Source organism: Amblyomma americanum, chromosome 9, assembly GCF_052857255.1.
Source record: "Amblyomma americanum isolate KBUSLIRL-KWMA chromosome 9, ASM5285725v1, whole genome shotgun sequence".
In the NCBI taxonomy this organism is placed as follows: Eukaryota; Metazoa; Arthropoda; class Arachnida; order Ixodida; family Ixodidae; genus Amblyomma; species Amblyomma americanum.
In genome coordinates, this window is record NC_135505.1 from 30,166,800 (window position 1) to 30,178,508 (window position 11,709).

Below are 11,709 nucleotides of genomic sequence, written 5' to 3' on the forward strand. Positions count from 1 at the left end.
CTGGCAAGAAACGGAGAGTGGAGGTCCAATAGCAGACGCCCCTCACCAGGCTAATGGAAACTCGTCAGCATAACGCTCATAGAGCCGCAAAAACCGTAAAATAAAACGAACGGCTAACCATATTCGCACTGTTCCCCAGTCCGCGCCAACGTATTGACACATCACTTCATAAATCAACTTCGTGCTGGAACGACCGGCGCCGCGGGATTGTGCATATTGAGATTCTTTTGTGATCAGCAAAAAGTCACACCGACAGTGCGCTGTTATATAGCATAGCACAACAACGCAGATGCAAAGAAGCAGGTCTCAAGCTACGCATTTTCAATGCTTACACACGGTCGGTGTTGGTGCATTCATCTCATATAAATCGGTGCTGCTACAAACTGCATAGACGTAATGTGAAGCGTCAGTGAATATTGGTGAACTTCGCTGGATCGAAAATTTTGCAGGGACCGAGCGCAAGAACCCCAAAACACTAACACGTGTTACACACTATCAACATCATCCGCCTGGTGACGCCCACTGCAGGACAAAAATCTCTCCCACACCCCTCCTGCCCTGTGCTCGTAAATAATTTGCGACCGTTGTCGCACATTACGTGCTAAGCCGAAAAGCAAGAGCGCCCGACATCCACGAAAAAGATTAGCATCGCAGACTTTAAAATTATTATTTTTTTGCTAGTAAGTACGCGTGCATCGGACACGGCGCAAAATAGAAGGCATGTTGATTTTCGTAGGGTATACGGCAGTCTCTCTCCTATCTGCCCCAGAGCTCTAGAGTGGTATATAGCGAAAAAATGAGAACATAAACTTCTTCCCTTTCAAGCAGCCGTGAAACTTGTATTCACCAGGCAATAAAGCCGCGGCGTGTGCATAACTCCGAGTGGTTTTCGATCTGAAACTTGCTAATATATGCATAGAGCGCAATGAAGAAAATTTCTCAGCATTTTCGCAGCCACTATCGTACTTTTGAAACTTCTCTCGTAAAACATCTGTACCTAAATTACCGCAATCTTTACCTCGCTCGATTGCACACGAACAGCGTCATAAACAGTATTTTCTCGAAAATGCAGCGCTAGGTGAAATCTACTTCATGCGGAGTGTGCAAAAACATATTGAAGAATATGCAAGAGCAACGTAAATATTGGCCTAATAAAAACTCTGCTGTATTGAGGACGGAGTGCGCTTTGACTGTTCACGCCGCAAGCGCTCACGTTTAGTGCTTTCATTGTTCGAACGAGAAGGTGATAAATGTGGCTCGTGGTAGAGTCACGCATGTCGCATCACTTTCTAGCGATTGAGTTAAATAATATAGCGTGAAAAAAAAGTGCAATCTTAGTGGAAAGGAGCAGTGCAAAGCAAAAAGGACGAAGGAGACACTGGAGCCGACAAGCGCTTGTCCTGCGTCTCTCCTTGTTGCTTCGCTCGCCGCAATTCATGATGATTCACCAGCTACCCGCACCAAGATGATGCAACCAGCACCAATATTACGCTAAACTAGGCGCGCTCACGTGTGCATGATTCACCAACTACCCGCACCAAGATGATGCGACCGGCACCAAGATTACGCAATACTAGGCGCGCTCACGTGTGACAGCGAACACATCGGGCCGGCGAGCGCGCGAAAGCGTGCCGTGCGCAGCGCGCACAGCCGGCGCGCGAGGATAGCCGAGGAGCAAAGCGCGAGAGTAAAAGAGAGGATCGCTACTTTTATTAAGCTTTTTCGTCATCTGTCAGAATTGTTTTAAAACAAAATTTTTCAAACAATTTGTCAAAAGGACGAAGCAACGGTTTTTTTATTCAAGCACAGATGGCGCGACACTCGCAGGGCGGTGAAAGATAAGGACCAGGGCGCAGCAGCAGTGGCGTGGGACATGTACCTGAAACGCAAACATGAAATGCAATCACTGGTGCAGGCAAAGTTGGCTGCCGCAAATCTCAAGGAAATGCAAACCCTGCGGGCAGAGGGCAAGTCGGCGGCTCAGAAATTCTGGCGGTATGTCAGCTCCCTGGACAGGGAAAGGGTGGGGCCAACAGAAATGGTCGATAGTGCCACGGGACAGCCCATCACCGACCTGCAACAACACGTCACGGACTACTTGTCAGGCCTCTATGGGCCACCAGCCTGCATGCCTGAGGACAAGCTTGAAGGGTCATCGCCCTCAGCTCCATCCCAGGACCAACCAGATATCGCATGGGAGGTCACACTGCCAGGCATGAACCGGGCACTGGGCCGCATCAGCGCTTGCACAGCCACGGGACCCGATGGAATACCAGCTCGCCTACTAAAACTACTCGGTCCAAACTCGAGAGAACAGCTGGCCGAGTTGTTTACCACCATTATTAACGGCGGAGACATACCCGAGGACTGGCGCAATGGCAGGGTGGTGCTCCTGCTGAAGCCCGGCGGTAATGCGGCCCACATCGGCGACTACCGGGCACTCACGGTCACTAGCGTGGTGTACCGAGTTTTCATGCAAGTCTTGAAAGCGTGGATCAGCGGATGGGCAGAATCAGCGCACGTCCTAACGGAGCTGCAGAATGGGTTTCGTCCGGGCAGACGGCTAGAAGACAACTTCTTCGTACTCACCAGCTGTACAGAAATTGCCAGGAAGGAAGGCAGGAGACTCATCTGCTGCTTTCTGGACGTCGAAAAGGCCTATGATAACGTCCCGCACGAAACTCTCTTCCATCGCCTTGGTACTCTGGGAATGGCACCACCACTTCTCGAGACGATAAAGAGGTTGTACAGGGAAAACGTAGTCACAGCCGTTTATGGCAATGTGCATTCGGAACGGGTCTACGTACACAGGGGGCTTCGGCAGGGATGTCCATTGTCTCCCCTCCTCTACCTCCTGTATGTGGCCGGACTGGAAAAGGCACTCCTGCAGGCAAACCTGGGATTCGGCCTTAAGTACAGCACCACAGGAATTGACAACTCCAGCCGACTGCCGGGTCTTGCCTTTGCTGATGATTTGGTAATCATGGGAGAAAACACAGAGGATGTGCAAAAAATGCTAGACATTTGTGCCGCGGAGCTGCGAAGCCTTGGCCTCAAGTTCAACCAGCGAAAATGCAGGGTTGTTCAGCTGGCAGGCGAGGCGAATGATCAGCTATCGCTGACGTTGAATGAAGAGACCCTGACAGTCGACAGATCGTATAAATACCTGGGCATAAATTTGTGTGCTGAGACTGACATGTTCAGACTGCACGAGGCTAAGGTCCGTCAATCTGCACTTCGAGCGCAATGCATCCTCCGACGTCGGTGCCTGTGGGGGTGCCACCAGTACACCATGGTCCGCGACCTCTGGAAGCTCGCGCACGTGCCAGGACTCACATTCGCCAACGCGGTGGTCTGCCTCCCATCAGCCACCAGAAATTGGTTAGAGCGCAGACAAACAGAGGTCGGCCGCACTGCAGTCGGATGTCATGGACGGGTGGCCAATGCAGCCATTCAAGGCGACCTGGGATGGTCTAGTTTTGAGGCAAGGGAGGCATGCAGCAAGCTGGAGTACCGCGGTCGACTGCAGTTCATGAGCCACAACCGATGGGCAAGGCGGGTCTTTGAATACCTAGCTGCGACATGCCTACGCACTACATGGGTGAAGCGCCTCCACAAGATAGAAGGCAAGTATGGACTTTTCCAGACACCCATAAGTGCCGAATCGGCAACGGCATGGAAACAGGAGGCAAGGAGACGGGTCCAGGAAAAAGAGAATCGCCAATGGCTGCAGGCGCTCGCGGAAAAACCGACACTGGCAGTGTACCGCGAGTGCAAAAACAGCATCGGACCTGAAAAGATTTTTGACAACGGCCTGGGTAGCGCATTGCTGTTTGAGGCCCGTGCCGGAGCGCTGCGAACACTGGTGTACCGCCGTCACTTCGACGCAACACCAGAAGCACAGGCAGCAATATGCCGAGCGTGTGGCGACGCGGAGGAAACCATCGAGCACCTGGTGATGTCGTGCCAGAGACTCCATCCAATGCCGACAGAGGGCACCACATTCCCACAGGCGCTCGGGTTTCACGGTCCTGCAGTGGACGACGGAGACAGCTCCAAGGTCAAGAGCGAGGGGGTGCTGCGAACCAAGCGTCGACTAACTCTTTGGTGGAGCACTGTGTTTAAAAGCGCGAAGCCGCAGAGTCGGAAGTGAACGAGGTCGATGAGCGAACCCCCCCCATCCACCTCCTGACTTTAGCCTTTGCGTGTTTTTTTTCCTTTTTTTTCTTTTCTTTTCTCTTTTTTTCTCTTTTCTCTTTTTCTTTTTTCTTCTTTTTCCATTTTTTTGTGCGTTTTATCTTTCTTTCTCCCCTTGTGTGCTTCGATCTTCTTGTTTTTTTTGTTTTTTTCTTGGCCGGGTGCCCAACCTAGTGGTGCCCACCCGTTACAAAGGGCAAGGCCTCAAGTATCTATCTATCTATCTAATACGACAAAGTTGCTCGAGTGGCCGGAGTGGCTAAGCATTGGATCTATGTACAGTACTTGCGCGCGATACTGGCAGTTGTCCTGTTTTTCACGACGCGACTGCGCATGCGCCCATCCCCTGGCGGCGGTGTCGCTAAACATAAGAAAGGTCGCGCGCTGCACTCGAGACCGGCCGTGGAAGTGTAAACAAACCGGCTTCCTACGCGGGTTGCGTTGCTGCAGCCGTCGGGCGTTCAGCGCGACGCATTTGGCGATACCTACGAAATATGTTGCATACGGCTGCAATGCCCAATATGTAAAGGGAAGCAAACTCGGATTTTTTCGCTTTCCGAGCGCTTCCCGGGACAGCCTTCGACGCGAAGCGTGGATAAAAGCAGTTCGTCGGCTCGACGATCGTGGACGCCCTTGGGCACCGTCAAGCACGTCAAGACTGCGGGAATCACTTTGTGACAGATACGGACGAGGTACTGTGTTTAAATGCGTGTGCAGTCTATCACGAAGTGTTTTATTCATGGGCAGGAAGGCCTCGAATGTCACCGCGGCACCCAGACTTCGTTCCGACGTTTTTTGCTTTCTCAAGCAAGAAGGCCAAATGGGCATGTGCTGTAAGCCGCTTTCAACACGCGATGGAGCGGGCAACGAAAAAGAAGCTACGAGAGCATGCACGCATGGTGCTAAAATTTTGTCATAATCTCCTATGGAAATTTCACCCTGGCCAATCCCCCCGTGTGGGTATGTGTCATGTATTAAGAGACAGAAGAAGGAGGTGCGTTATGCGTGTGTTCGAATCATATCCATGATGAAGAGCGCTGCGTGGTATCACCGGAATGGATCAATGTGCGCCCCTCGCGCTGGTTTTTATGGACGCGCATGCTTGTTTAACCTATGCAGCGGTGTGCTGTGGGAAAATACAGTGAAATGCTAACAGAGCTGCTTTGTTGCGAGTACGCTTGTGCTTTTATAGCTCGTGTAGCTATTCTGCAGCGCTTGAGCACAACGATTGCTTGTGAACACTGTTGTCCCCAGTCGTTTTCTGTACTACGGCGTGCACGATGCAGTATCCACCTTTCATCAATGGCAGGCATATACAGCGGAAAACGCCAACCTCACTGATCGGGGACATTTCATTGAACATTATATTCCGAATGTAGCCTTCATCTCTGAAGCGGTGGCCCTTGCTCAGCTGGTGTTCGCATCGCATGCCGGATGATCGGAGATACTGAAGAATTTGCTCTTCGGTGGGCACTGCAGCCTGCCTCGGACTTCGCACCCAGCCATCAGTCAATCCTAGAACTCCTCCAGGTACCAGGTGCTGCCCAGGACACGCCATCGTCGACAGATTCCAACAAAACGTGCACCGGAGCGGCACTCAGTCCGGCCGGGTTGGGCGCGCAGTACCCTACCAGTGAGCTTCCAGCGTTGTACGCGAGGTATGTACTGTACCTACATACATCTGTGAATAATCATGCTGTGTAGCTGTCAATGTATACGTAGTACTACGTATGCAAGTACCTTGCTGCCGCTGTCGAGACAGTGCGTCCGTTTTAGCGGTTGGAATACCTGCCGGCACCTTGTATTCACTTTTTGAAGAGTGCGGTAAGGAGCTAGTTGGTAGGTCATTATGGGAACAATGAATAACTGCGCAAAAAGACGGAAGAAGAGAGGGCAGAACCACACGATACAAGCGCTTCTCTCTTGTCCCGTCCTTTTAGCGCAGTTATTAATTCTTCTCTCTTGTTCCGTCCTTTTTGCGCAGTTATTCATTGTTCCCATAATTCACTGCTTGTCCGTCTACAGCATCTTTTTGTGTTTTTGCAACGGATTGAGTGGTCTTGCGTGGAATAGAAGTCATCCTGTTGTGCGACCGTAATGGCGGTAGCGTTGCAAAAAAAGGCAGGAACGTGCTGTTAGAAAAAGCGGGAATGCGATTGCGCTGCAGTGGTTGGGGTAGGTATGCATTGGATGCAGCACAAAGCCGGTCGTGGGATGTAGTATACCTGCGCGCGGTCTGGGAGCTAGTGTAACGGCGTAACGGTCGTGGTGGGATGGTCGCCCGCGTGCTGGCTGCCGATTGTAGCGACCTATTGTCCCAAGCAGCAGAATTTTATTGGCCCAAGCAAGGTAAATCATCAGTTGCTTTGTGCAAGTAGGGGCATTTTTAAATAGGGTGTTAATTTGCCTTCCGAGTTTGGTTACGGTTTTATTTTTTAGCAGTACGTTCTGTAATATATCTGAATAATCATGCGGTGTAGCTGTCAGGTTACCTTGCCGCCGCTGTCGAGATAATGCTGCCGTTTTAGCCGTTGGAATACCTGTCAGCACCTTGGTTGTAGGAGGGGGGGGGGGGGGGGGGCGAGTGAGGGCCCGGCGGAGTAGCGCCGCCGTTTTGGCGTGCGAGAGGAGGGAAAGGCGTGAAGACGCGGAAGCTCAAATTTTGTCTTCATATATATAACTCAGCTTCCACAAAACGCATTAAAATAATTCTTGCTGGGAGATAGTTATGTGCCATCGTCTTTTAACATCCCAGACATCGCACCTTTATTGAGACCCCTTTTCTGGGTCCCTTTAATGCTAATTAACTTGCTTTCAAATGCTAAGTGAATATTAAGAAGTGCAAAAAATGGCGCACATGAAAATTATGGTGGTCTCTGTCCTTATTTGTTGATATGCAGCAACACAAGAGCCATTCCTTGAATGCCCAGCTGCACCTGACGGAACATGGAAATGTCGACTGATTCAGCACAAAACCATCATATGTATATTTCTGAATGTGCAGCAGTTTTTCTCTAATTTTACGAAGTACTGTTAACTGCATTATTAATTTAATAAGTATACATTGAATACATGTCTACTGCTGTAGTGTAAGCGTTCTATTGGGAAATTTATTTACGTACTGCATTGTTTTAGAGAAAAATTCAAATTATCCGCGAAATTTTTTTTGAATTTGTTGATAGCAATTTTCAGGATTTTTTGTTAGATTGGAATGGCGATGAACATGCGTTATTCAGCAAGTAAAGTTCAGGGACCCTAGACCACCCTCTGGTCAAAAACCGTTTTTTTTTTTAGGCATTGTGAGACAAACATGCTCCCACTTGCTCAGAATGCCTCATTAACAACAGAGTTGCGGCCCTTGTAACCAAACAAGTTGGTCATGCTTCTCCCACCTGTGCACCCTTCCACTCCCTGCTCAGAGGCTCTGTAACAAATTCCGCTGTTCAAGGATATTGTACAATTACGCCTCTTGCCAGTTCCTTGCATGTGCTAACACTGCCATATCTTTGTCTTCTAGCACAGCTTCTCATTCACAGCATCAGTGGACTGTCATGCACTTGAATGCCTTAAAACTATTCTATTTGAAAGGTGTTCCGCTTTATTTTTATGCAAAAGTAAAAGACTGGGTGGTTGATCTCGAGCTGCAGATGTCTTTTATCATTTTCTTTCTTGCTAATGGTTGGTGCCTGCCACTTGATGTTGCCAGAATTTCAGAACTGTGGGGTCTTGCTATTAAAAAAGCCAGGTATGTCCATGCATGCATAGAGGCCTGCTCCTGCCCTATTCCACAAATAGGCCTGGGTTTAGTAAAATAAGTTGAACCTGTGCCAGTGCAGGTCATTGGGTCATTAGCATGTTAAAGGGACACTGAGGAGAAATTGAAGTTGGCTTGTATCGATAGAATACCAGCTCCTGATCACAAAAACACCTCTCTTACTGAAAACAAAGCTCTTGTAAGGTAGAAAATAGCAAGAACCAAAATACAGGTATCACCGCCACAGGCCAATATAGCAAGTACAAGCGTGGTGAAGTCATTGGGCAAGAGACGCTACCTTGGAGGAATTTTCCGTCCTACATGGGCACGCGAATCTCTGAGGCTGACAAAGGTAGGTTGAGCGGTTCAATATTGAAGGAAGTTTTGTTTCAAAACCAATAGTGCACTTTTATAACGGAAGGAAGGCAGACAAAAGGCAACCTGAATGTTGGAAGTCAAGAAAACCGATGCTTGGCGGCACCACAGGCGGCCAGGAGAGTTTCGATTTGTTATGGCGCTTCGCGTCTATGAGCTTTGGGTGCCCCGTGGTTTTGTTTTTGATGCGCCTCGATTCACAAGCGCCGAACAGCAGAGGAACTCCAAGTGCCGCTTCAAGTGCTAGTTAACCTTTGAAGGAGTTTGTTAAGGCTTGTGAGATGATCGCTACGGTCAATGAAAAACTATGATGGCACGATGGTCGGTGATCGTACAAGGCAGCACTTGAGAATTCGCACGCTCGCCTGGCGAAACATTCCTGGTTGTGCCAGTCAATTTCAAACTACTTAACGGAAATCGTTTATTAGGGACGGGAGACAAGGTACAAGGCAGTTCAGAAAAATTGATGGCCTAGCTCTGTTAAGCCAGGATATACCTAGTGAAAGCGTTGAGATTTCTGCACCAGAAGAGTGCATTCACTAGATGCGCCTTTATTGATGGTTGCAACTTGAGCCGTCGTGGCGGAGTTGTAGCGTCTCCGCCTCAAACGCCAAAGGCCCTGGTTCGATTCCGAACCTCGGCACAGGATTTCTTTTTTATTCACTGAGAGTGAGTGGGCGGGGGGTTTCAGTGGCTCCCATGGATGCCGCCACCGAATGCGTTGGTTAGCGGTTAAGCGCAGGCTCTGTTAATGCGCGTTTTATGCTCCGGCGTAATACGCACGCGATGCACGGCAACGTCACATCGGCCAAAGCGAGACCCTCTATACTCCCACTGTGCTTGACCGCCGACACGTTCGGCAGCTTCGGCGCACTCCGACCACAGTGGTGGGGAGACTTGGAGCATGTCTCTATTTCGCGCTGTGTGCGCCAGCCGCCGCCGGCCCTGCCAGACTGATTCGGCTCCGCAGCGAGGTGCATGTTGTGATGTAATTCAATAGCTTCGGCAGTTGGACAGAGGTTTTTTTCGAGCTCGGCTAATTTAATTCTTTCACGGAACATATATAAGGGACATGCAAGTGGGCGAGAGAGCCCGATCCAGTGGACCCGTTGGATCTAGCGGAAGCCGTTGAAGCGTCGTGCGCAGGCTTTAGTTTCAAGACGCCAACTTTAAACGCGACTGCCCTTGACCACCCATCCGTTTTTTGTGGCAAAAAAAATAAATAACTTGGCCCTTGCAACCGTGGGAGACCTCGACGCCTCCTGCTGCGCTGTGCAACCGCGCCATTCAAGGAATCACAATCCGTTGGCCCCAAAGCCCCGGCCAGCCTCCGATGGGCGCAAGGCGCCGACCTTGTCCTGGCCCCTCGCGGTTCCCCGCACTAGGGCTGCTCACTGAGGAAGGGGGAAACGACCTGCCGGCGCCTAACCTAACCGTGTTCCCTCAAAAGCACCGCACGCTCTGTGGGGCAGGTCGCTGAAATGCAGGCAAGAGTTTTTGCGAGAACTACGTTGTCGGGTTCGGGAACAGGATCCATCGTAACGCTGGCAAGACGCCGGTGCACACGTAAACGAAGCGACGGTATACCGACCCCCGATAGATGCCTTCAACGTGCGGCTGCGGTAGCTTTCATTTTGGCAGCTGCTAGACCGCACCGCTAGCTTCCAGAAATCACGGAGTCTCCATTTATGTCACGTTTCACTTCACTCCGTCCTGTGACATCATAAGTGTTCTCCGTGACGTCATAAGAGTTCTCAAGTTTGAATCGGAGCGGCGGGAAAAACTTTTTCGACTTAGAATCCAAATTTCTTTGAAATAAATTCATCTTTCGCTGCCGAACAAGTGGCAACAAACTCATGAAATTCCAAACTATCAGATTTTGCTTACAAAAAAAATTTGATAGGGTTCTCCTCAGTGTCCTTTAAAAGCAAACAAGACTGTAGTCCATATTTCGTTTGCAGCTTTTACTTTAGTATGCTTCAGCGACACAAATGAAGTGGAGGCAGTGCCTTCATCATGGGTTCATGATGGGGTGTGTCTCTGGCCATCGAGCTACTCTACTACTCGTCTGAAGAAAGCGATAGCACACTCTGAGAAGCCACATACATCATTCAAGCGGCATCAAATAGTTGTCGTCAGCACTGCAAGTAAGTTTATGTAAAAATGTCATTAAGATGGTGAAGTCGCATAATTGTTTGCATGTACATATTGTCCAAAATTTGTTTTGACAGCAAAAACCGTCGGATTACATGAATAACTTTTGAATTAATAAATAAATCTGTACGTATCATAGCTTGCAAGAGTGGCAGATCGGGCTAGTTGGTAATTTTCCATAATGCGGTACAGCGCGAATAAAGACGGGGACGAAGTGAGACAAGACACCACGTATCATAGCACCTAAAATTATTTGTAGTAGGGTTTATTGTGGGCATTTTTTTTGGGGGAGCTCAGTATTTCGCAAATTTGAGTAAAGCCACAATATCCGACTCTTTGGCATAGCTGACATGATAGTCCCCTTAGTGCTTGTATGACCCGAATTATTTTTGGGGCTCATTTTTTTGGAGGTGTGTGTGATTCGCGAAAATTGAGTTGTTTGCAGTAAGCCTACCTTTCAGATAACAAGCTGTGGCTTTGGCTTTTTTTGTTGTTGTTGACAGGCTCTTATCTGCGTGCCCGAGGAGGCACGTCTAGCAGAAGAAACAGGTGATGTGTGTACTACTGATGGTGAGCGAGGCTGTGGAAAACGACGGCGGTGTAGGACCCTGTCAAGCGCCACTGAAAGGTATGCACTATGTATGCAAAAAGGTATGCACGGCACTATGTGGAGGTTAGGGGGGCTAGGCACCACCTGAAAAAAGCCTGCCACTTCAGTCTTGGAGGAAATTTCATCTGCGGGCAAGCACCTAAAACGTATCGATTGTCTGTTCTTTTGTAGCTGGCAGGTGAATGATTGAAGGTCTTAGCCTTTTGTGAGGAACAGTGCCATGTAGGCATTGTAACAGCTAAAAATTTTACATCTCCTCCTGTGCTACCCTACAGCAAATATTCTACGCCGTTCCTGCGTTGAAACCGGTAGTACTGACTCATCAGTATGAGTTTTCTGCTAAGCATGAAGTGTTGATAGTGCAGTAATCTAGTGACTTCTGCTACAGCATCAATTGTAAATAAGTTTTGAGGTTTTTACTCCACAAATAACTTGTTTTATAGCAGTTTGCTGTAATAAATTCTTGTAAACTGAACCATTCAAAGATGTGATTGTTAGAACTGCAAACACAGCTGACCAGTTAACTGTGCCATATGCTTCTGGCCGCTTTTGTTTGCAGGCCAGTCGGCATGAAGCCTTGATGAAGCAAATTGTCAGCATGGTTCGCCACTTGGAACAT

At 49.1% G+C, this 11,709-nt stretch overlaps 1 long non-coding RNA gene across 1 annotated transcript; it reads left to right on the top strand.

The window, feature by feature from the left end:
* The first annotated feature begins 10,189 nt into the window (after positions 1 to 10,189).
* LOC144105760 (uncharacterized) lies at positions 10,190 to 11,708 on the top strand. The gene is made up of 3 exons (XR_013308886.1): positions 10,190 to 10,473; positions 10,984 to 11,108; positions 11,650 to 11,708. It is a non-coding gene; the product is annotated as an uncharacterized LOC144105760 (long non-coding RNA).
* Position 11,709: the final 1 nt, after the last annotated feature.